Genomic DNA, 27,407 nt, shown 5'->3' on the forward strand with positions numbered 1-27,407 from the left:
GAAAGCAGAGGTTTTAAAGAACCAGAATGACCTGGATCCCCAGTGGTGAAAGGTGAAGAGGGCTATATTTGGAATCACCTTTGCAGAAATGGAACACCTCAATAAATGCTCTGCATGACCGGTTCTGACAGAGGGTTGTGTAGCTGCCTACATTTTTTACGCTAGTACAAGTCAGAATAAATATTATCTCCACTCATGTGACAGACCTTTGATAAAGAAGAATTGGCCTGCTTGATTAGAGTTTGTGTCAAACACAGATAATGGGGGAATCCCTTTCAGCAGCAGCACAGCACCTCAGCAACCATAGCAAGGCCAATTTAACAAGCCTTCTGTTTTTCAAGAGCTATTAATTGCAGTCCTGTCACATAGATACAGTTCAAGATAAAATACGTAAAAAGGGGGGAAATTGGATTAATTCCATTTTTGTCATGACTATAAATTTTCTTGCAGGACCATGAATCTTACCATTGCTGATCTGAATACCCTGGATGGCTGACACACTGCAGAAGAACAACATTTATTGTTACGAGTTCTGTTGAACACTAGAAGAATGTCAGGTTTTCTGCTGAATCTTTCTGCCACTATGATTTTTTATTCTACCCTACACAGTTTGTTTGCTTGTTTCTTTTCTAAAAGCACAAAAAGCAGGCACCCAGTCATGTGCCTTCACCAACAAGGATGCTTCCTCATCTCTCACCAGTACTATCAAGATTTTATAAATGATTCTGCAAATGTCCCATTTGATACTTCCTTAGGGATGCCCCCAGGCTTACAGATTAATATCCATCCAACGGTTGTGCTGGACTGATGCACAAATTATCTTCACACAAGTAAATCAGAATTCCCAGTTCAGCGTTTCAATAGTTGTATCTCCATTCAATTAGCTGTCATAATTGAACAGGTGTTTTTTGTGCATGATATAAACTTTGTACTTCCAATTCATGTGCTCTCCGGCCAGGCTCCTTCAGTCAAGGGAGAAGGTGGACCTGCCATATGCTGGATGCTGCTGCATGGCAGCAAGGACCTCTGCCACACTTCATTTTCACCTGAGTCAGAGCAGCTCCAGGCTGACCCCCTGAATGTGGCCCATGCTGAACAGTGAGTGCTGCCTGCATGTGCATGGTGATACTAAACAGGCCTCAGCCACCAAGCTGTTCATCTTCTTGCATTGAGGATTTTCCATTAAAATTAATTCTCACAAATACATTGTCACTTTCATGGATGCAATGTGCCTCTGAATTAGATCTAAGTTGTCATCTAACAGTGAATACCTTTGTGATGAAACACTGACTGCAAAGTTCCAGCGGCAGTATGGACCCTATTCAACCCTAAATATTCCCAAATTATATCAAAATGGGAGAAAGCTGGAGAAATGTAATCCTTACTCCTAATCCCAACATGAGACTGGAATAGTTCAGTTTCTTTAAAGATACTCCAACAACAGCTTTGCAGAGAAATTTTTTTGCTAAAGAGATGAACCTTAAAGCTGTTCATAATCCTAAACCACTTGCCCTGGCAATGCCAAGAACTCCAAACTCATAATATGTATTACCTGTAAACATACCTTGGTCATCAAAAGGTTGATTTCCTTCTCATGACTGAGAAGGAAATAGGTGGGAAAAAACCCAAAGATGGGCTTCTTTTTCTGTTAAATAAAAATGTTAATGGCATTATTTTATTTTTTCAGCAAGGAACAAGGATGCCCACAAAGACAAACTTTGGGGAATATTTAGCATTTATATAGGTCTTTACATGCTACTCTGAGAGATTACCTCAGACTATTCAGAACATGATAAAAACACAGAGTCTAAAGCTGCCTGCTTATGAAGTTCAGGTAACCCCAGGCTCAACGGCAGAGTGGTAACCTTAAGGGATTTTGGGTGACACATCAAGCAGCTTGTAATAAAACCTTCCTTTCATACATTGGTGCTAGCAGTAAGGTTCGCCATTTTCTGCACAAAGCCTGCGTATTCAGGAGACATGGAAGCGAAATTCAGCCAGGCACACGCATCCTCCAGAACTGAAAGCATGGTCTGTCAGCCAAATGACACAAAACACTAAAACACAAGTTTTAGGGGCTGGTCTTACTCAGCAAAATATTTGCATGCTTTTGGACACATCTCCAAATGACAGCATTTCCTAAATGCCATCCTCAGGAAGTGAGGCCTCATTTGGCCTAAAGATGCAAGTCATGTCCTACCCTGGATTCTCAGAGGTATATGGGAGTCCCAAGTCATATTTTAAAAGTCCCAGCTAGAGATTATCCGCATTTCAGGAACCTCAATAACTTTACAAATCCTGTCCAAGGAGTTAAATTACCTTCTGAAAAGAGCTTTAAAGATTATAAATATAGAATTGACAGTAATAGAACCTCAGCATGTAATCCAGTACCTGTTGAGCCAGGAAGCAAGTCTGACACTAGAATGAGCAGCTCTTTTCTGCTTGTATGGAAATGCTGAGATCGTTCCAGGTGACCCTGTGCAAAGCTAGAAGGACCAACAGAGTTTCTGTATGCACTATTTTCTGATTGTAAGAAAAAAAAAAAACAACCCAAATACACAGATGTGAGGAAATTAACTGGTAAAATTATTGAATAATAATGACTGGGGGGGGGGGGGGATTGTTGCTGTTTTTAAGATTTCCTTTAGTAACAAATATTGATATGGTAGGACAGTGCAATATATTATTTCATACTATGCAACCTGAAATATCCTGAGATTATTCCATTCATTTTTCTGAAAACTACCATGTATATATAAGCTACTTAATTCAACACAGGAAGTTCTCTTCTAGCAACCCCTTTCCACATTCTGAACATGAAAGAGCATACTAGAATATTAATAGCCCATGCAATATTTTCATGTTGGAAAACATATTCGTTTTCAGCAATGACAGGGAGTCATCAAGAAAATGAAAAAATAAAAGAATGCCTATATGAACTAACTCTGATTCTCTTCTGTACTGTCCCCTCGTGAGCAAATAAGAGCCTCACGTGTGTGAAAGCAGCATTTGCTCTCCCTTGCAGGGAGATCACTTACCCCCGAGCTGGGATGGGCTCTTTGCTGTGACCTTTGTGAAGCCGCCCCCGCTGCCCCGCAGTTAACACGTTCTGAAGACCCTCCTTTGTCTCTGTGCTTTTGGTCACATACTACCAGCAGGCTCTGCTACAGTGGAATTAATTAAACAAACTGCTCCAAGCTTTAATCTTTTATACAGCAGCCAGTGCAACAGAAACGATCTCATGAGTCCCGTATTTGTACACATCCAGCAGACAATGTACATGTATGAAATATTGCCTTCACATGGGATCTGCATGTCAATTGATATTTTCACCTTGTTCCGTGATAGTTGCTTCCTAAACCAACCAACCATGAGTAAAAAAATAAAATCATAGCAAGGACAGATTTGTCCTCTTATATTGAATTTCAATGATCATGATAAAACCCACAAGTATGCAGAAAACCAGTCTCTCAGTATACAGAAAACTTCAAAATCACCAGCACAACTACCAGACAAATATCAGATCGGGGTCAAAACGCCACAAAGTGGTGTTGTCCCACTCCACAACCTGGGCAAGGAAGGTATCAGATGAATCCTAACATTTTTGTATGGGTTTTCCAGGACATCTGAAACCCCTCAGGTGAGCACATAATTGACATTCTCTTGGCCCTTCAGTTTGCTCTCCCTGCATGGCAGGAGCTCTTTGGGACTCTAAAAGCAGCAAAAACTCACAGGAGCACCTGGTGCAAGGTGGCAACTGCAACAGGTAACACCTCGTTATTGGTTTATACAATCCAGCCTTCTAGCAAACATCTCCAGTCTCAGTTCAGGCCAAACCCTTCCTTCCTTCCTAAATAAGAGGTTGGTGTCCAGGTCAGCACGGAGGAACGGCTCTGGTACCCTGAGGTATGAGATTTTACATGAGCTGAGGAGCGAGTGTGAAAACAGTTGTTAGCGAGTCTCCTCTCGGCTACCGTTCAAGGAAGGCGCTTACTGTTACCAGAGAAATTAGAATACTTTAAGCCCTCTAAATATTTAAAATGCAACTACTTCAAAAAGACAAGCTACAACTGAAGTTTTCAGCAGTGGCTTTCAGAACCCCACCCTCAGCAAAGCAGAAAGAAAAGAAATGGGAGCTCAGCACTTCTCACAAAATAGGGCTGTGTAAAACCCCCAGGCCAAAAATACTCTTCAGAGATCCTCAGAGAACATAAAAGATCAAAACTTCAACCTCAGCCCTGTGTATCTGAATTGCTAATAGATGCTTAGTACTGTCTCCATCTGCAGCATCACACAACGAGGATTAGAAGTAATCATGTTTTTAAGGAAAGGGAGTGTTTCACATTGCCAGAAGCATCTTCAAAACTCAGATTCAGAATTATGATGTAGCATTTTCTGTCTTGCCCTGAACAAGGTTTTCAATCACCAGTTTATGAACAGCTGCACCAGTACTGCACTCTCCTTATGTGCTAAAGAACACTGGGACATTGCAAAACTACAAAGGCTTGTCCTGTCCATTTAACCAGCATGTCACATGCAGACAAAGCATAATGCAGCTCTGTGAAAAGTCCACCCACAAACTTCATTTCACACTATAAGAATGAGGCACTTGAGTTCTCTGTCTTCCTTCTCTCAAAGGAGTTCACATGACAGCAACTTAAATATTTTGGAGACTCGAGAATACAGCCTTTCAAAAAGTTACCTGCTTAAAAAACGTAGTCATAAAAGATATTTTGGTAGCTACCTTGCTATTTCTTTCTTGTTCAAAACCTTTGTATTCAGTTTGTTTTAAAATGTGGATCAGTACTGAACAATAAAACAGAGTAGTTGTCATTGAAGAGAAAAGCTGTATCATCTCATTAAAACCTAACTCTATAGAAATGGAAGCCACAGCACTTTGAAGTGAATTAAAGTGCTATCCCTAGAAATACGGGGCTTTTTTCCATTAATGAAACATAGTGTCTTAAATTGCAAGATAAAATTCTAAAAACACTGCGGTATTTGTTATCAAATAGGAGACATTCATTTTATCAATTAAACCCATAACAAAATCTCATTATTCACACAGCGGTACCAAAGAGGACAACACCCCTTCGTGCATGCACACTCATGCACACATACAAACACACTCTCCTTTTACCCAAAGCCGGCAGAAAAGACCCAGACCTCCAAAGGGAGGGGCCAAAGGAGCAACAAACCCAAATACCAACTGTCAGAAAAAGACATTCCTCGGCAAAGCTATATTTAAAAGACAGTGTCATGTTGTTAACCTGCTGTGTTCGTGGAACTACACAATCACATCGTATAAAGAAATTAAAAGGAAGGGGTAGTGAAGAAGATTTAAAACTATTATTTTAGGAGTCTATTTTCTCTAAGCAGAGATGTAGGAAATAGTGAGGACTGTAGTAAAGAGATCAAATATTCCTGGAAGAAGTTCTTTAATTAAACAATTGAATCATTCCTGTTTGGGTTTATGTAGATTTTATAAGCCCCAAAATAACCCTTTATTAGTTAATTTCATAACTAATTAATTCTCTGCAGTGGAGAACTACAACAAACTGGGAACAATTTTCTGAAATGCAGAGACAGCTGATGGCTCAGGTTTCCCAACACTGCTCATCCTCAGCCTCAGGATTCACAGAAACTTTGCCACTGATGTCCCTATGCAGCAGCCTCACCTGCCAACCACCTACAATTACCTTGAAAAAAATGGAAAATATCCTTCTGCCAGGCAAAAGGAGGCTACTAGCTTTATGGTAAAACAGCACACCAGCAATTAGTCCGGTCCTATAACACACACCTGCCATAAACTCAAGGTGCTGGCAGGGTGGATTCAAGGACACAGATTAGGAAATTTTGCCTAAATGCACTTTTTCTGGATGTTACTCCAACAACAGTTACACCCAGAAACCTCTTTAGCTATGCACAATTAGCACAAAATGTGGTATTCCCAGGAGCAGTATGAAGAATACAGTTAGTGGTCCTGCCAAGTCACCTGTATGGATGCTAGGGGCCCTGCTTTGGTCACTTAGTTTAAGAACAGGCACTGCTCCTTTGATTGTACAAGGATATTTGCCAGATGAAAAACTGCAGGAGTCAACAGACATGTGTTAATTTGGCACGGTCTGATTTTTGGTAGCGGGGGGCCCACAGGGGTAGCTTCTGTGAGAAGCTGCTAGAAGGTCCCACCGTGTCCGACAGAGCTGATCCGTGATGGCTCTGAAGACAGACATGCTGCTGGCCCAGTTAGAGAGGTTAGTAATTGCTCTGTGATGACATGTTTGAGAAGAAAATCAAAACAGTGCACGCAAAGTTTCTCTCCCAGGGGTGGGGAGGCACCGTGCCCATCACCGTGGCCACCACCATGCCGGTGTGGCCCATGGTGACATGCCACCATGGCAGCCACCATCTCAGCGTGGCTGCAGCCAGTCTGGCCTGCCTGGCCACCCCCACCCAGCTGTGCCACGGGCAGAGGGGCAGGGGTGGCTTCTCCTTCCCGCATGGAGAGAGGCTTAAACAGCCCCAGCGCCGCCGCAGCCGCCACTGCCCGCTCATGGCCAAGGGCAGGAACACGGAGAGCAATTCCCCAGCACAGAACCTGGATGGGATCAGCTTCTCAGCGCTGTGGGATCTTGCAAGAATCTTTGAATTAGTGGAACTCGTTGGCACTGGTACCTACAAGCAGCAGCTTTTCTTCTAGGCAGAGAAGAGGAGGAAGTAAGAACACGTGACAGAAAACAACACGGAGGCACCAAGGTCACTGGAAAAGAAAGGGGGAAGAGGTGCTCCAAGCATTGGAGATGAGATGATACCTAAAGTTTTAGTTTTCATATTTTCCAGATTCTGTACTGCGTTACTATATAACTCTGAACTTCATATAAAGTGTTAGCAAGTTCCCTTCACAGTTTACTTAGACAAAACAATCCTTTTCCAGCCCGAGAACCAAGGACACCATTGCAGCTTCAGGCCCAAAAGGCATAAACACATAAACAACAGCGACTTGAGGAGAGCAGTCTGGGAGGATGGGACTTCATAACCTGAAGCTGTAATTGGACAATTAACCCCAATATGTAAATGGACCAAAACTTATAAAAGTGTGAAAACTTGTGACCCAGAATCCATCTCGAGTGGAACCACAGCCAGGCTCTTGTACTGCCCAAGGTGTAACCTTTGAAGGCCTTTTTAATAAATACCTACTTCATTCCCTTGACACTGTCTAACTTCTGTTCCAGTTAGCCTCTCAAGGCATAAGAGATTCCTCTGCAAGCCATAGTGAGGACTATGGTGAAACAAACTGTCCCGCTGTAATGCATGAATCCATGGGGGATGCAGAGATCCACTTGCAGCCCGTGGGAAAAGTGCTCACGCCAGACTGAGTGGATGCCAGAGAAGGCTGTGATCTAGTGGGGGACCTGAATAGAGAGAGGGCCCCTGCTTCCAGAGATAGAGCCTTTGCTTCCAAACTAGAGCAGCCTATTCTTAAAAGATTATACCCTGTGGACAAGTGACCCACGCCACAACAGTTTTGGAACAACTGCTTGCCCAAGGGAGAGACCCACGGCACAGCAGAAAAAAGATCTTGAGTGATGAATTGACCAGAGCCCCCATGCCCTGTCTCCCTGTGCTGTTGGAGAGAAGGAGGAAGGGGCTGGGGGGGGCGGGGGGGGGGGGGGGGGGGGAAAGGGTGTTTGGAAGGTTTATTTTACTTCTCATTATGCTCCTCTGACTCTGTTAATAATAAATTTACTTGGAATTTGAACCAGTTTTGCCCTTAGAGTGTTTTTCTCCCAGTCCTTATCTCAACTCATGAGCCCTTCATGAATTTCTTTTCCCCTCTCCTCTGCCCAACTGCAGCAGGAGAGGGTAAGTGAATGATTTTTGCTGGAGCCTGGTGTTTGGCCAGCGTCAAACCACAGCAATATGCCAGTCCTCGTAATCAGGAGAAAGAACCCATTCAAATGTCACGACTAAATGAGGCCTCTAAGAGCCATCTCTATGACATCCAGGTGAGAACAATGAAGTTACGGTAACAAACCTTGCACAAATTCAATCCAAGTATTTTCCCGAATCAAAGCAGCAAAGACATATGAACATCAACCATCAGGTAAGTCCATGAAGTACAAACACTTTGATCGTCAGGGGTACTTCCTGTACCAGTTACCTTCTTGTTTTGAAAAAAAAATAAAAAAATTAAAAAATTTAAAAAAAAAAATAAAAAAATAAAAAAAGAGGAACCCTTGGGGGAAAAAGCCACCACTGAATCATTTGACAGAACATATTTCTCAAATTCAGCAAGCTCTAGTGTCAGCACAGCCAAAGAAAATTGGCAGAGGATTTGGCTGTAGCAAAGACACTCCTTTAAGTATGAAGTTTCCCATTCTGTGAGTTCTGAGATACTGGGCATCACTGTACCCCCATTTGTGAATGGTTTTGAAGCAGAGAAACAGAAGAAATGAGAGCAGGCTATGAACTGGAGCCAACATGCTTACAAGGACTGTATGCTGCATATTAGTATCTGCAGAAGATGCATGGCAACAGACTGAATGGGTACACAGGAACATCTGCCAAGCCAAGCCCAAAAATCACAGAAAAATATAAAAATCCAATATTGTATTCTATGTGCTTCTTATAAGCACCACCCAAAGACAGGAAGAAGTTGTGTCACTTTGTAAACATGATTTTGATGCCTTTGGAAGACACTGGAGTGGTCCAAAAACCTTGGGGAGGGCTTTCACCTACCTGACTTCACCTCTGTCTTTCTCACGAACACACTCAGTCTCATGCTGCTTTACAGTCAGCTGTGCCATGTTTGCATAGATATGTAATAATAGAACAGGAGTGTTCCAAACAGAGAAGGAACACGCATGAAGGTACAAAAGGGGATTGCAGGGAATGGGCATGAAATACTTTGTGCAGGCTTGCCTTGTCTCCTGGGCTGCACTTTCTCTCAGAAGCTGGAGACCTGCTTTTTATTCCTACAGCTCAGGGTGCTGAACTTCAGCAGGAATACGGCATCAGGCTGCTGCTCTAAGCCATCAGCATTCTCAGGCTGAACACCATTCCAGAAGACCAATGCTGCCCCACCTCCTTTCCTGAGGTAAAATACGCCTTGGCTACTGACTGATTGATTCCTAAGACCATGAGAGCTGAACAATATATACATCTACACAAACTATATTATATTGTGTGAAAGCAAAGCTTTGATTCAATCAAAGGCAGCAGCCTCCAAAGGAACCAGACGGGCCCATGAATAGGTGGAAATTATCGCTCACAGAGATACAGAAGAATTCAGCATCATGGTGCATCTTTAAGTTCACAGAAAACTATCTCAAGATAATAAGGGTTTATGAAAGTAAAACCATCAACAGCACAGCAATAGGGAAGAAATCTGATTGTTACCTGTAAATCAAACATCAAAGGTCTTACAAGGCCATCGATGGCAGGTGGACATTTAACATAAATGTGATATTGCATGCCTAATATAAAAAAGCTCTCCTAATCTCTTCTTTCACATGCATAAGTAACTAACACTGCATGTAAATGTCATCTATCTAGTAAACAAAAAATCATTTAAAATCATTTATGTACAGCTTAAAATGCACTTTAATCGTATTTTTCTAAAGGTCAGATAATGCAAAGAACAGATAAAAAGGATACAAAAGCTCACCCAGGTGATAATTTGAGTATCCTACTAATAGTTTATATAACATAATGGTGTTTATAAAAAAAACAAGCAGTTTGTAAGTGAGAAAGGATAAGTAGTGTGACAGGATCAAGATTAAAACTCAGGAAATTCCCATTAAGGCAGTTCATCCCAAGTTTATCATTGTATAAAACAGCAGAGGAGAGCGTACAAGTATATCAAATGATTAAAACGTAGAAGTGTAATATTCTCTTTCCAGTACAGATGTGTAAAACCATTGGATTTGGCTCCAGATCTGATTTTCACTCTCACCAGACTCTGGGAAAGGCCACATCCTGTTTTGAACATGTCATTTCAGGACTTAAAAAGAGAACTAATTATGAATTTCGCTTCCCAAAATCTTCAGTACCCAGCATAAGATAGATTCTGAACTTACAAGACTACCTTTATTCTATAGCTTGTCAGGCAAGTTAACTTCAAAAGTTGAAGGCCAGGTCAGGACAAGCTGGTCCTTCTGATGTGTGTGCGACAGTGCCTGGTGTCACATGCAGCCTTATGCCTTAGACAGGCCACACTTTCAAAAACTGTGCTTTCATTTTCCCTCCATCCATAGAGAGCACATCAAATGCACACACACCACGGCAAATTCAGCTCAGCAACAGAAGCTAACAAAACATGAAAAGAAAAGTTATTACTGCTAAGCCCCTAACAGGAAAAATACTGTCTTCCCCCCGGCCTTCTCAATGCCATGCATGGACATAAATCTAAGATAGTTTAGAATAATTTAAAAAGAAATGTTGGCCTCTACTTTTTATTTGTTAGCATGTTTGTAACCTACATTACAGGACCGGTAATTTGTACAACCCGGGAGGTTCTCTCTTAGGGGAGGGAAGAGCAAGTCATGCTAAATACAGTGTACATTTACTGTCTGCATAGGGGCTTCTCACACCTTGTCAGATCTTCCTTCTCACTTCTCATTTGACACCGTCTCTACTATCTCGGGTTGTTGGAGTGGGTAAGAGCCACAGCAAACAGCTCCTGTAATTATTGACATGTTTATGCATCCCCAGAAACTACTATTCCCCCAACCTTCCAAGAACATTCCTGAAGAGTTTAGTCGGAAAACTAGAAAAAATATTTTAAACAAAAAGAATGCTAGTTGCCTCCTTGTAGCCTGGGCAAGCTCTAAATATTCGGAGATTTTGCATTCCTGCCCAATAGTCCCCCTCAAAGGCAAATGGCTTGGACATGTATCTGACAGTAGAAGCAGAAAGTTTTTACCTTCTGCTCTGACACCTCAGCCTTGTGTAAGTGCAGGGCCAGTGTCTCCTGGCAAATAGCTGCACTTGGGCCTGCTGATGGGAAGTTGCTCCCTGGCTGGTGCTTGGTCCCTGGCAAGCTGAGGAATGACTTAATGATGCCATGTCCCAGTCCAAATGTCTTCAGAACTGGTGCAGATATGTGGCACAGCAAAATGACACTGTGTTTGCACCACCTTACAAACTGTGAGTAACTGTACCATTCAACTAACTCCTTCTAGCCTTCAGAGCAATTCATCAAATCTAAAACTTATGGATAGTGAGGTTTTTGTCCAGGGAAGAGAACTGGAAAGAAACACTGGAGTAAGAAAGGCATTTACCCCCAGACTAAGCTTACTTTTTCCCTTTTTATTACTATCTACTACCACTGCAGTGACCTAGGACATTCCTATGGCTCTAGTTCAGTGGCTTTTGATCTTTTACATTAATGGTCTCCACTTTATCAGATGGTGCTAGAAAGTCTCATCCCTTGGAAAAGAAAGAGGAAGCTAGATGGATATTTTGTGGACCAGTCAGAACTATGAGCACTTGGCAAGCTTGTTGGCCTAAAATGACACATAATTATATAATTTTTATTAATTTTTAAAATGTTACATTCAAAGAAAAAGCCTACTTTCAAAGAACAGTCTCAGATACTATGGGGAGAGAAAGACAAGTATACAAGCAAGGAGAAAGACACAGAACCTGAAAATCCACTTGAGTAAATTTACTCACAGGATCACTTACACAAACCAGTTCCTGAACTGCCTATTTGTGGATCACATGCATGATACTTGGGAAACACAGATAGCAGTTAAAATATTCTTCCCCAAAACTGGTCAAGGATCTTCGTCCGCTGCATGAGGTTTAAGCTTGTGCTGAGCTCTTAAAAATTACAGTGATTATTTTCAACAAAAGAATTATATAAAGAACAAAAATTAAAGGCAGAAGGAAGCTCCCAGATACCTGTAATTCTAGATGTAAAATAATTTTCTTTTAGAAAGTATTCACATTACAAAGCCAGTATTTATTTGCTTTGCTATTACACAGTTTTATGTTCCTCACTTTTTTTTCACTCATCTTCTGAAGAAAGAAAAAGTAAATTAAAACAAAAAGCTGATAGTGAAGTACATTATGAAATATGAAGAATCATGGGACCAACTGACCACTCCAGTGATTAGGAAAACTGTAAACTATTTAAAGAGAGCACTTTTCACTGCTCTTCATTAGAGTCTGATTACCTCAGCCATTAACATTTGGCTCTTATTATGATGATTGTGAAATACTGTTCACACTAATGGACAAAAGAAAGTTGACATGGCTATCTTGATTAACTCATCAATAATAATTTGGAATAATTTTTCTTCATTCACTGGATGAATCATTCAGATGTGCTTTAATAATGCACATTGTTGTATAGTAAATTAGCATGAAGATTACCCACCTCTGGGAGCTACACTCTACTTCAAAGCATTGCTCAAAAGATATTTCAAATTTGAATTTTACTTAAAAAAAAAAAAAGGAAGATCAGAAAACAATGACTTCTTTTTAACTGTTCAGTACATCAAGACATACAGCCCTCAAGTTATGCAACTGAGCTCAACCTTTAAGCCACCAGATACTCAATATGTAAAAAACACACTCCCCACCTATTTGCATTCTTTTTCAGAGACAAAAGCAAAACCCCTGTTCTTCACAGGACAAATATAAACTTGAATAATAAACTGACTAAAATGAAGTAATCCTTACCTAAACAGATAAGAATGTGTCCAAAGTCCACCAGGCTCTGTGGACCCAGACTTGCAAACCTCCACTCACATAAAGTTTCATAGGCAACGTGAGTGCGAACTCAAACTGTACTCATGGAAGTCAGCCCTACCTCCACGCAAAAAGCCCTGACGTGTCAGCTTCTTGCTGAGGATTGCTCAGGACAGGAGGTGAGGCACTCCTGGCTCCAAGCCATGCCATGGTCCCCATGGCAGGTGATGACCCACCTCAGCCCTGTAGCTACAATTTTCACATGCCTCAAACTAACTCTGCCTCACATAACTCTGTGAAAATGCAGTGACACACACCTCCTTGCAAAAGCCAACATCAGCAGGCAAGATGATTCTCAACATTCTCAATTCCCTTCTCACTGAAACTTATTCAATTTCTTCTCCCAAAATCACCACTTCATTTCTGAAAGTGCATCTAGCAGTTGTCTTCCCTTTTAGCTCTTTGCTACCTGTTGTAATTGGACCTCCAGAGCTCTGAGGAAAGACAACCAGCTTCTTTCACCTTCCTGGCTGTACCCACCTCCTGCCAGCAGCAACCTCCCTGAGTCAGGTGTTAACAATCCTGTGCCCTGACACAGAAAGAAAAAAGGTAAGACAGGGTAGATGAATATATAGCATCTTCCCAAGCCAGGCTGGGCACCTTTGCACTTAGTAGATGGATTTTTCTTCCATTGATTTTTCTAATTGCTTTTAGAACATGTAAGCCTGTAACAATCCACAGTATCCCATGGTGGTGACTTCCAGAGTTTAATTGCACACTGTGGGAAGAAGTTACTTCTTTTGCCTGTTTTCAGTCTAGAGCCTGAGGGTTTTTTTAGTAGTTCCTGGGAGTTGCATAGGAGACAAGGGACAGTAATTCCCAATTCAATTTTTACATGGATTTTACAGCCTTCTATAATCCCTTCCTCAATCCCCTCTCTTCTGTGCAGAGAAGTGCTAGCCATTCAACTGCACTCACGGTTAACTGCAATGATCAAACTGTTCTTCTATCTTGTTTCCTGCTCTTTTCCTAATTTTGTGTGGGTTTTGCCTGCTACTGAGCACTGATTAAATGTTTTCAAGAGCTGTGATAATGCCAAAATGACAGTAAGCAATTCAGAGCCCATTACTGCGCATGCAGTATCAGGTATTTTCCCTGTGTACCTTAATTTAATTTAATCTGTACTGAATGTCATCCACTTTTTTAAATTTCCCAGACCTTCTATAGGATGAAACTGTTCTGTATATCTTTGAAAGCCTTTATTCTTTCAATATCTTTAGCTAACTGTCCTAATAATGTCACATCAGTGAATACTCTCACTACACCACCACCCACCTTACAAGTGATTTTCTATGAAGATGTTGAACAGCCCAGGACTAGCACTCATTCCCGAAGGACTCTCCTGTGATGTCTCTTCATTGAGCAACCTAATAATTTATTTTTGCTCCTTCTTTTCTACCTTCAATAAACTCCTTTATCCATGGGAAGAATTTCCAGCTTTCACAGTTCAGCTCCGTTAGGAAGCTTTGGGGAGGGACCATACTAAAAGTCTGAAACTGGGGAAGAGAAGAAAGGAGAAATAACAAACCACTTCCATTTCTTTATCTCCCATTTTCCCTCTTTCAGATGTGCATCTCAGTGATAACCTGCCACAAAAACAATCTTTTTGAAGACTGCTGTATTTTGTCCTTTTGTAAATGGTCATTCTTAAACAGCAAGATTCCCAGTGGCTGTTATACAATATATATATATATTGGCAACAAAATCACCCAACATAATTTCATTAATTCGCTCATTGCAAAAATGGTTCATAGGATGAAAGTTACTACTGGGAATGGAGAAGGAGAATAACATCTGTTTGACTGTAAAGATTAATTGGAAAATGAACTACGTAATGGATGCTTGTGGAGGAATAACTAACATAATGGAATATTTGGGGTATTTTCCTATCTTTATGTACAGTAAATAATCTATATAAATCCCCCACTCATAGAGATGAGCATAAATCCTACATAAATATTCAAATACCTTTTTTAATAGCTACAGTGGGAAACACATCTTCCTGTCCTTTCCAGCTGAAATAGCGCTTATGTGCTCTGTTCCCTCCGTGCTTTGTGTGGCAGCTATTTCAGCAGGCCGAGTGTGCTGCAGGGCCAGGAGGGGCAGCTGTTCATGTGGTGCACATTTCCAGCACAACGGCTCCAGCAGGAGCATTCGCACCTCCAGCCAACGCGATTGGCATCCACGGCTGCCAGCAGGATCTCGGAGATTTCCGCTCCTTCGTGCACCTATCGTATGACAACACTTGAATTGTGTAGGTTTGTCATTTCAGGAGACACAATTCAACATCTCTGGAGTGTGTTCTCAAAGCTCAGAAAGAATATAAACAAAGGAAACGACATGTGGTTTTATGATCGTTGCCATAAAACATTTTATCAGCCGAGGGACAGTATTTCAAGCTGCAATATATATTCATATGAATAATTCTTAGTTAACTGGGTAATTCTCTCAATTTTATTAGATTTTATTTATTCTACATTCTTAACCATTGCAGGCCAGTCCAGTTTGGGTAGGGATCTTGCCCAGAAGCTGGACATTGAGCCTAGAGAAGCAAAAATACTTTTTTACTGCTGTCAGCCTCTAAGATTTGCAGAATGAGAAATAATTTTGTGTTCTCTGTCTTTTTTTCTGAAGTCTGAGGAGATAGGTACATTGAAAAGTCATTATAGAGGGAGAGGGGAAAAATAACGAAATTAAGACTAAGATGTGTAATTAGGGGCTCTGATTTTAAAAAAAAGGAAAACAAAAACATAAACCCAAGGCGCTGAAATCCTTACATTTAATTAAAATTTCCCACCAAAATCTGCATGCTTTACACAAGGAAAATATAATTTAAACAAAATTCTATTTTCCACTTGGATATCATTTTGACTGAAAAGCTTTCATCAGTTTTACTGGGTTGGAAAGGAGATGCCAGTCACTGTATGTGCTTCCCTTTTCATCATTATAGAATGAAGTATTTCTTGGACTGCATGAGGACTATTTCTATATAATAGTAGTACTTCTATTATATAGAAATAGTCCTCATGCAGTTCAAAGTCTTCCATGGGCTCAGTTAAACACACTTCCTTTTCTTCACAAATAAGCACATTTGCAAATCTTTTCTGGGACACGTTTTTGTACACACATTTATGTTGCATTGTTCTCTTGTTCCCAGAAAATAACTGCCCTTAATTAACAAGCCTTGTGCCTTTATCCATATCACACTTCCATTCAAAACTCCAGTATCATATAGTCAACAATACTTAGTGAAGCAATTGTTTTCCTTCATTATTTTATTTGCGAAACAAAAACTTGTACTTTCCATCATCACCAGAGTGAAAATTGCATCAACAATTTTGATTGTTGATGGGAGAACACATAAGTATAAACTTTGAGAGCAGTGAGAGTGTAAGAATGAATAAAGACAACCAACATTATTTGCCTGCTCCAGCCCACAAACATGGTCTGACTACTCCACATAGTAGAAGCTATTTTTATAGTGGTGCACATGACACGCATTAATGAGCTCTCTTGGGGGTTTATGATCATAAAAGATATTGCTAGAAACAATGAAAATAACTGGGGACAAAATTATCCATGAAGTAAAATATTAATAAATGATTGTTTTTCAGTATATTGATTGAGATGTTTCCATTTGTGACAAACTCAGTGCCATTTACAATGTATAATTTGGTTGAGAGTAAGAGATCAGAGGATTAAGTACCCTCAGCTCTTTCATAATGTAGCTGCACTGTTGAACCACTGCCAAAAAAAAGTCAGCTTATGAGGTCTATCTGGACAAAACAGTTAAACCATCTTTCCAAAAAGATCTTATTTTCAAAAAGCACACCACTTTGGGAAGGATAGGATATAATTTGGATGCTACTATTTGGCTCTCAATATCTAAAAAACACCCACCAGACTGACAAAAACACATAAAAATATTCTTCCATATATTATAGATGAGAGAGTGTGTGTGTAAAATAATTTGGTTTAATCGTGTTTAAAAATTGAGGGGACTAGGATGCATGGCTTTTCTTTCATTTTGAAGCATGACACTCCCTTACTATTCCAGTATCCTTCAGATACGGATCACATGTGACCAGATCAGTTCAGATTTCATCTGAGCGAAGTCTTGGGCTCTGCATTATAGGAAATATCCAAACACCAGAAATAGCTGCTTGAACTAGAATTAATCACAGCATCAAACCCCGGTCCCCAAATGGCTTCAGTGACAGGAGGTCTGAGAAAAAGCATCTAATAGATAGATCAGAGTGCATATTTGATTTGTGTAAAAATAGGATGCCATGTCACCTGCAGCTATATGTTAATTCAGTATAGTCCTTACATTGAGGGGGCTGTGCTATTATCAGCAGGGTACAGCTCACTGTACAATACCAGGCATATTAACAGCATTAATCAACTCCCAAAAACATCAAAAAAACAAACCCAGAATCTTTTGACTCCCTCAGTATGTACAGGTTCTCTGACATAAGCCAGTGTAAATACCTTATTTTGTGTATTTAATGTAATAATAATTTTATATTTTTTAAGTTAGTATCTGCCTGTAGTCAACTTGCTTTGTTGGTCTCTCTTTCCCTAGTACCTCATTTCTATGTTTTAAAGTGGTTTTCCTTTAAATCAGGCCTTTAAAAAAAATCCTCAGTATCATCTTCAATCAGAAACATAATGTGATTTCTCAAATTAAACATTGGCAAATTAGCTACCCTTTATGGACAACACACCAACTTCATTGGCACGTTTTTAAAATTAACCTACCTTTCACTGAAAAATGTAAAACCTCTGCTTGCATACAAAACCCACCTGATTGTGTAGCTTGACTAAAAGACAATAATCATCACAATAGGGTGAAGGCATATTCACATTGTTTTATGACACACTAAGTAGAATTTGAGTAAACAAAAATAACAATAAAAGGAAAATGTCAATGTTATAAAGCATCCAACACAAAAACATTAATCAGCCATTGTTTTCATGTCACCTCCTGAGGCTGCAGGGCCCATCTGGTCCCGGGGTGGAGGCACTGCTCCTGGCCCTGGGGTGTCCCCACTACACCAGCAAGCCCAGAACTGGGTGCAGTAGGAGTGAATGCACCCCGTGCTGACAGGCTGATGGTGACCCCCGCAGCCAGGATGGCTTTTGGCTACACCTCGTGGAGGCTCTTGCCTTGGGAGAGAAAGAGAAGATGCCTGCTTGCTGCTCCAAAGAGGAAAGGTCCCTTGTATCCCCAGTGTCCCTGGCTCCTGCCTTTTGCTGGCTGCTTCTCCTGCATGCTGGCCCTGGCATGACAAGGGAGGGAACCACCAGAAGAGAGAGGGGTCCTGTGATAGCTACCCCATGCCACTCTCTTTGTTATTTCCTTATGAAAAACAAACTGCAGCCAACTTCATGAACTTTATCTGAAGGACCCACATGAGCTCTAAAAGTGCAATTCAAGTCTTTCCTACAGCAATTTGTTCTGAGAAAGTCTATGAACTTCTGTTACTATCTACTTTTATTGATTGTTTTATTTATTTGTGTACTACAATAAAGAGCAGTTGCAAAAGACTAAAACAGCTGGGGTGTGGCACAAGTCAATTATTAACAGGAAAAACACGAATACTATGAGTGACAAGTGTTTTATGGACAGGTTTTTCTGATAATGGATAATGCAAAGAAGGCCCAAGACTAGAACTGCCAAAGAAGGCTCCTTCTGCATGTGACTCAGGCAACTCCTGGAAGAAAAGTCTTACTGATTGTCAAGACCTACTCTCAAGATTTCCTCCTCCTTGACTTGTAGTCCAAGGCTCCTGTTTTGTGCTGAACAATTATGTGGATCTGCAAAATCCAAAGGGTTCCTATTAGCATATGCACAACCGCCATCTGTGGAGGGTGTGCTTCACAGACACAAACTCTGAGAGGGCTCTGCATATGCAGCCAGGTGAGTGAGCCCCCTCATGGCAATAGCTAATGATATTATCAGGTCTTGTATTGATATTAAAATGTGGATTTTGGTGCTTTACCACAAGGTGCTGCTCCCTCTTAGAGGCATTTAGTTCTGGAAAAGTCCATTCCCTTTTTTTTTTTTGCTGCTAGGTAGCAAATATAGCCTTGGTGAGAAATATCAGAAACTTCTCAGAGGTATGGGCAAATAAACTCTCAAACAACTTGTTTTCAAAATCTTAATGATTTTTAAGATTGCTTTTTCTCTTTTTCCCCCTTCATTTGACTCACTCTTCCAGCAAAGTCGAAGAGCTGCTGGTGCAGCTTAGAGCAGCAGTTGTTGGCACATTACCTACCACCCATGCCTGCATACTTGGTGTGGACACAGGACCGTGTACAGACTCACACATGGGACTGCTGGCCTGTCTTATCCCTCCTCCCTCCCCCGAAATGTCCCAGCTTAGGCCTTGGGACAATAAAGGGCATGCAGGCTGCTTTTTCACTCTTTGAAACACCCCCGGAGAATCATTCCCAGGCACAGGAATGCTCACTATGGCCGTACCCAGTAGAGCTAGAATAGCAGGTCTGCATGACAAAACTCTTCTCAAAGCTATCCCATTCACCATTGCTATTTGCTTGCCTTGGATTTTTTGCTTCTCACTTCCTACATATGGAGAAGGGGTGGAGCAGAGCCCTTGCGAATCGCGTAGTGATTTGGTCAAACACACCAAAAGAAGGCCTTTTCTTTGCACAAAAATTGAGAATGCTTCTAGCTAAACATACAACCACCTAAGCTGGACTGCATCTTCTTCAGGTTTCAGCAAGTCTAGCAGCACAGCCCTTCAAGCCTTTTCCACCCACAGCTATCCACTCATGCACCCTTTCTTAGGCATATAATAAAACAAACAGTAAACATGCAAACCCAGAATCCTTTCACCGTGTCACTCAGAGCTACCCCATCACATTCACGAGTCTGCCTGTCAGAATACAGCTGCTGCGTTCACCTGAATGCTCAGAGTTTGTTATTTCATGACTGGAGGCTGTGAATTACAAATAATGCAAGTACTCAAATCATAGCCCAGTGCCAGCTGCCTTGTGGGAGGGACTATAAACTCTGCAGCCAGAGTAAACAGCAGGATACTTTGAGTGACCACTGCTTCATCCTCCCACACGTATCTTATTCATCTTGTCTCCTTTTGATGACATTAAAAGCTGCTGCAGCATAAAAAGAAATATGAATCTGCAAGAGGAATATGAAGAGCAATTTAATACCCAGGCAAGCTAACAGATCTGGAACCATGGCATAGCTGTTACTGTCATCAACCATTCTAACTGAGTGTAAGTTTCAAGGAATACAGAAGTAGAGAGAATACATGGAATTTACAAGATTTTTCATGTGACCCAAAGAGGTGCAAAATTAACCATGCTTTATTAGATGGGGAAAGAGTTGCATTTAGGCCATTGTGCAGAAGACATAAGCAAAGTTTGAAAGGGCTCCCATGTTTTCCACAGTTTTGAATATTATCATTCTCACTTCTCAAAGGTTATTAAAAATTATTTTAACTTGATTTTGTCAAATAGTTGGTGCCAATACAAAGGAAGCATGAGAAGCTGAATTGCCCTCATCTTCCAGGCAACATTTTACCCTTTATGCACAAAGCAGCCAGGCAGGTGTTTCTGAATGAATAGTGAAAAGCTCTAAATAAATAGTGAAAATCGGGGTTAGCCTGGACATATAGCAAGGGACTCCCTACAAAAACCCTCCAGCAATCTCTGCAAAAGAGCTGATTCCTCTGTTGGAGGGACACAAATCCACCGAGCCTAACAGGCTGACTTCTCAGCATTCACCAGTAGGACACCCAAGGCAGGCCCACAGTTACCAGCCCAGTTAGATTCTGGTAAGGAAAAACCCCAGGCAATCTTCAGAAGAAGCCGAAACAAAGGCTCAGCAGCCAGCCATTGTAGCTTTAACTAATCAGAGAGAAACCACCTGCAGGAATACCCCCTTTTCTGTTTACTCCCAGCAGAACCTTCCAAATGATGATTAATCACTGAATAAACTGAACAACTGACAATGACATGATGACAAAGGGAAGGCAGAGAGGGGCAGCAGCACTGGTGGACGTGGCTCGAGCATGGGTGGGTGGAATGGCCAAAGAAGATGGATGGCCTGAAAACGCTTGACACTTGAGTATCTCCTGTGTAGCAGGAGGATGTCTATGCTAAAGCGAGCTGTCATCTTCAAGCAAATAATGCTCTGCACAACAAGCTGACACACTTCCTTCAGCTGTCAGCAGCAATGCAGAGGGGCAGCTTCCTCAAGAATGAACTAATGAAGCTTTTAATTGGGAGATGAAGCCCTGATAATAGCAGAAATAAGAGATACTGTAAATGACAGGATAATCCATTACAGTGGAAAGCATTGTAAATGTTGCACTGATTATACCCACATATTATCCTACCTATGTCCCTACTAATTTGAAAAATGATGAATCATAGAGCTCAAACAGGACTCAGATGAGTCAATTAGACTAACTGGTGATATCAAAAGCTCATATTTTCTGTGCTTAGGAATCAAGCATGTTCTGCCTAACAACAAACAAAAATGAGCTGTGTTTCACACTCTCAGTTGACCAAGTCATTAGCAACATGGAAGAATACTTCTTTAAATTTTCCATATTTTTAGATGCTCTTGCCCCCATGGAGTCCTTTCTGGCAGATGTTTATTAGCTGGAAAAACATTTTCAGGAAATGAAATATTGTCTTGCAGCATTCTGCTGATTCCACTCCTAATTTTATTAGTCCAGGGTTACTTTAGGTGTTTCAGTGAGTATCCACATAACGAGAAAACTTTGACTGCTATTAGCCAAACTCTGCACATTCAGTATTCAGACCAAAACTGAGCTGCAGTGTACAACTGGGACATCACTTTGTCTTAGAGCACTTGCCTTGCAAATGCTTTAAGATTAAGCCTTGAGGACAAATTCTCTATTAATCACGGTTTGGGCAGTTATTTACAGTAATGCAGAATGATTATGTGAATCTTCACACCTGCCAGGAGATACAGGGGCATTAAGCACCTTACTGCCTTTGAAACCACGGCTGATACGCCACCTGACTTGAAAGGTGCTTTTTCCTGAACGGAGATGGACTGGCTCAGTCTTCTGTCAGTTTTGGTGTGGAAGAAACAAGTAGCCAAGTTCAAATGTCAGTAGGAGTAAATGCATTTCCACTTACTTTGTGAGTAATTTTAATTTTAGGAGTCTAGCATAGGTATGAAAGAGGATGGTTTGAAACAAACTAAATTTTAAAAAAATGTTTCGATGGTTTGGTTTTCTGCTTTTGGGATTCCCCTCCCCCCTTTCCCATTAGTGAAAAGAGAGGAGAAGGGGAATTACTGGGGTAAATCAAATCCCAGATGCTTTTATTTTATCTTCAGATTCATTTAGAACATTTTCCATTTTGCATTACTGTACTGAAAGCAGGAATATCTCCTTGTATCTGAAAATGGCTGTGAATATTTTCTATATCTCAGAAGGCTTTCTTTTTAGGGGAAAACATTCATAAAACACTTCAGCTCCACAGAATATAAATTAAGTCCGATCTCACGGCAATTTGCATTTTCTCTCTGATTTAACAGAAAACAGACAATTAAGATGAAAGTTATTGCAAGGATGCATCTGCACTTCCAGACTTCAGCCTATGTCAGTAATTTTATATTGTACTTCCTTGGCCCATGGTTTAGTAAAATTTAGCTTTCCATTTTCCTACCATTTTCTATAAAAGGTCTCAAATGTAGCTTTAGAAATATCTTAGCTTTGAAAAACACTAAATAGAAATAGACATTTGAGGACTAAGACATTTAAACAAATCCAAAGTAATTTCTTGGGGGCAGAAACATCCAGGAACTCCCATCATTACAGAACTGAGATCTTGTCAAAGTGCCCAGAGAATGACTTGCTCAGAGCATCTTTCAGCAACAAACAATGCAGAGATGATTCCTTCTGTACACTCCTGCTCAGCACCCGAGGTGGATTTGGTGATTTTGGTGTAGTAATGTGCACGTCTATGATTGCAATGGTCAAATGGTTGAAATGTGTTCAGCTGCATTTGAGGAGCCTCCATCACCCCACCTCCTCAGCAGTAAAGGCAATCTCCAGCTTTCCTATTTAAGCTGCTTTGCCAAAGGGACCAAAGAAGAATGCACATCTGAGATATAGTACAACACTCACAGCAAGGCTTGGAGCCCAGCCCCTGCTCAAGGACCAGTTGGTCTCCCTATAGATGATGTCCTGATTTCAGCTCAGACAAGGCAGATCCTTGGGTGGCCTAAACCCTTTTTGAAGACAGAATTTGGTTCCCAGTCTCACTCACAAACTTTCAGAACTTTTACCTGCCCGGGGTGCAGGTATTTCCTAGGAACACTGGTACCAAAGTGTGCACAGTTACAACTTTTATACTTCTATTCTGCCATATTTGTTCCATTCCTCCACTACATCAAACAGTTAGTTCCTTGTGACAGCTACCTGTACACTATCACCAGCAATCTGCACAATTTTTATGCCGTTTTTATCCCTTAAAATTCACATCACTCACAATCGATGGTCAAAGTCTTCCATTCAAAACCATTCCTACTCTTTCACAGTCAATACTAATTCTCAACAATATTTACCTACGTCAATTGGGTGCTCATCTCAAACCTTCCAAAATCCTCAGTTACTCTGAGGACTCCTAACAAGAATTGAGCTTGCAATCAAAGTCATCTAAGGATCTTGAGCCCCATTTTGGTATATTCCAATTGCTTTACACAGTTCTTTGTCCAGGGTCAATGCCTATGTTTAAGGAGATAAATTATTCTAAAGGTGCGACCTTTTCTAGAGAAAGGAAAGTTTCATTTGCAGGTCTATTTCAGTAACTATTGCCAAATTTGCTAAATATTTTTTCTCTGCACTGACATCTCTCTGTTACAGCACAGACTTTTCCACAGACTTTTGGAATACCACTCTGAGCTCTGCTGTCCTCACTCAGAGAAGATTATTCACAACCTCAGTGGCAGTAACTTCTTGGTGCTGTTTGTCCTCACATTCCTGCTTCTACATCTGTATTGTTTATCAACTCTCCCCACCCTTTTTAAAGTATATTTCCAATAAATACTTTGCTTAGTTCCTTTAGATTTTGCATATATGTTTCTTTTGATCCAGACAGGATGAGAAGAAGAAGATAAAATGCTTTGCGGAAAAGCTTTTCTCCTGTATTTATTCCTGCTTTTATTTTGCATGACTCTCTTCACCAACTCTCTGGAAAGAAGTCCTGGTGACCGTAGAAATGCATGGATAAGATAATTTTAGAAGGCTCAGCCACAGACAAGGTTAGAAAACCTGTGAACAGAAAGGGAAGAGCAGAGAACTTGCTTTGTTATTCTTCCTTCATTTTCTTTATGGTACTCCTTTTCTGAGTTCTTATAAAAACATACATCCCAGTGAGCAAGGAAGTAGTAGAAGAGAAATAGGAAAGTACAGACAGTGCATTTTGCCTTCAAAATGCTTAAAACATCTTGTGCTCTTTCTTTGCAACAGTGAAGATTGATGTCTTTTTAGGATAATGCTTCAAGGAGCTACTTTACAAAAAAATACCAGCTTCCTTTCAGCAAGTTCTCTGCATGTGGCAGGATATTGGCGAAAATCAGCAAATTTGGGATGTTAATGTTCAACCAGGTACAGTGAAGGGTGCAAAGCACTTAAAGACAGATCAGCTTGACAGATTCTGTACTCCAGCCTATTTAGGCAGGCATGTACTTCAGTTGTAAGTTGCCTTGTTTAATTAGCTACTGAGGTATTCCATCTTCATCCCTAGTGCCTCATGTCTCATAGGACGCAGAAGCAATCACTGCTTGGGACTATGACAGAGCAAGGCTTGATTGTTCTACAAGATGTCCCATGGATGGGACCAGACACCACTGATTAACCATTAACTTTGCAGTTCTTAACATCAGGGGTTTTTTTCTTTCAGTGATGCTAAGATAGACACTTTGGAAAGATCTGAAATGCCATGTAGAAGATGACAGATTGCTTTGTGTATTTTAAAAAGGGCTGATTACACAGGCTCTACCACCAGAGCAATTTAAGAATAAGAAAAGCATAGGAAGAGATGGTGGGATTTCTATGAGAATTTTAAAAATTGCATGCACACACAGACAAGCGCACTTGAGATGTGTGTAGAGATGCCTCTACTGAGTGTATTTCTAATAAAATACATACGTGGGATTAAAGCAAACCTTGCTGAGAATTCATGCAAAACCAGTTTCTAGAAATCAGCAAAATTCTTCAGTTCACAGATTTGTGTTGCTTTTGCAGAGGGAAGAAGAGACACTTGTGGAAGAAAAGATAGAGATGGACTGGACTGAATAGCAGAGAATTGTCTGCAGAAGCCACACCGAACTAAGCGTGCTGCTTAAAATATATCTTTTCAATGTGCTGTGTTCACTGCAGAGCCACTTGAGATCTTCTTTACCATTGACCCCTTCCATCCTGAAATACCGTCACAATTTAATTCTCAGATGCTTCAGAAGGATTTCTAGATGCTCTGCTATGGAATATTTTATGCATTTATGTTATTTTAGGTTATTAGTTCAGTAGCAGTCTATATACACACTGCTTGCTCCCAACTCCAAACAACTATATAAGTGAGAAATTTTCATTAGAGTCCATGAAAACAAATCTAGTTTAGCGCTGGATATTACATTATTCACAGTATGCATCAGTTTTTTAATTGTTCAAATTAGTCAGCCAGCTCTTCTGACCTCTGAGCTTCCCTTTCCCATCCCTCCAAGAAAGCAGTGCAAGCAGGGGCACAGCAACCAAGGCTTGATATTGCCTCAAAGCCTTCAAATCTCTTCAAATTGTGGCTGGACTACCCAAGACCACAGAAGAGCACAGACCTTTGGTGGTGATCTGCACTTAGTGCTGGGCAGAAGTCCAAGCTCCATGATCCCAGCTGCATGGGTTTGCAGGATGGTGGAACTGACACCTTGATTTACAACTGCCCAAGTGAGATTAAGTCACATCAGAGCTGACCGAGTGGCCAAGGTGACGTTTTGAGCAGCTCAGGTAGTGTGTCCAGAAATCCCAGAGAGCAGAGAAATAAAATGACAGTACCGAAAAAGCACTCATCCACCTAAGGGGAGTCAGCTGAACTTTCTTGACTTAGTATACCACTCCATTTCTTTAGGAAGACAAGAGCTCTGCTTCCTCCACGACATGTCAATTTGCCAGACAGCAGAGACAAAACCGCTGCCATCTCCAGCTACTCACTGCACACCTCTGGGAGTGGGGACAGCACCAGCCCTGTGGCTGCCCAGCTCACAGCCAAAGTGCAGCTGAAAGCAAACCTACCAAAGAGCAAACCTGCTCACTTTGCCCCAAAGAGCAGCAGTTTCACAAGCTCAGCAGCAGCTGTAGGAGACTCAAGAGGCTCCCGCCTGGCCAAGGCACGTGGCAGCTGCCATGCAAACACTGCCCACGCGATACGTGGCACAAACAGCCCTGGAACTGCACAAGGATCTGAGGTCACAGGCTCTGTATGAGTGAGGAGACCCCATTCCCCACACTCCTTCCTCATGCTTCCCTAGTCAGCAATGGCTGGCATGTGCTGAATTTCAGGACACAATGAAGAATCCTGCCATTTACCAAGTCCTCATACAGGCAAGTTTTAAGGAAGTTCTTGAAAGTTTTTGCTTTTTTGCCTTTTTGCCCCCCAGTCCTTTGACTGACACAGAGTAAAAGCTGTGTGATTTACATGTGCCTGGAAAGGATGGAAGGAGCTATTTTTAACTGTATCACTTGCTTTTAATTCCATCATTCAATTAGGCATATATTTTTAGTTTCAGGAAACTTTCAAGAGGTGGAATGCCAGCACAGTACACTAGCAGAACCATTAGCTGTCAAAATAAAAAAGGCTTCATATTCACAGAACAACAAGATCAACTACAGGCGACAGAAATAAGATGGCAGTGCACTTTTACTTTTCAGCAGCTAGAGCAGTGTTTTCTGTATTAAATTTAATAGGCATTTTACATGGGATGTCAGATATTTTTGTCTCTGCAAATAGGGTTCTTTCCTCTAAAAAAAAAAAAAAATCTAAGTTTCCTGCTGCTTATATAGGGAAAACAGCACAGAAATTGCAGTCTTACACTAGCAATGACTAGGTAGTCATCATTTTTAAAAACAATGTCACGAAAGCTATTTCGACGCTGTCACTCTTAAGAATAATTAGTTTCCATCAAAGCAACAGATTATCTGTTCATGTTGTCCACTGGGTCATTACAATGGGCAACCAATACAGATAAATGGTATCTAATCTTTTCTGCTTTTCTATTGGACTGATTGATGGTTATAACTTCTCCGATATTATAAGGCAGAAAAATTATGCTGACATTTAGAAGCAAAAGCACAGGAAGATAAAACTAAGTACAAAGCACATCCAACACCATTTTAAAAAAAAAGAAAGGAAGAAAGAAAAAAAGCTAAAGACAAATTGAACAGAAAAACAAATGACAATTAGGCCAAAAGAGAATATAGAGGGGAACAACTATACATTGTGGGTGGCAAGGAGCTCAATTAATTATAGAACATGAAGGGAAATCCAGGCATTTCCATTAGATGTTATTAAAAGACATATTGACTGAGCTTTCTTTACATGTTATGCCTTAGAAGAAGACAAAAGGA

At 40.9% G+C, this 27,407-nt stretch overlaps 1 long non-coding RNA gene across 1 annotated transcript in view; it reads right to left on the bottom strand.

Moving 5' to 3' along the window:
- Positions 1–27,407, bottom strand: part of LOC136294162 (uncharacterized) — an 81,558-nt gene that overhangs the window by 17,470 nt on the left and 36,681 nt on the right. The window lies entirely within an intron of this gene.

Source organism: Chamaea fasciata, unplaced genomic scaffold (genome assembly GCF_029207755.1).
Source record: "Chamaea fasciata isolate MVZ Bird 193981 ecotype frontalis unplaced genomic scaffold, bChaFas1.0.hap1 SCAF_9, whole genome shotgun sequence".
In the NCBI taxonomy this organism is placed as follows: Eukaryota; Metazoa; Chordata; class Aves; order Passeriformes; family Sylviidae; genus Chamaea; species Chamaea fasciata.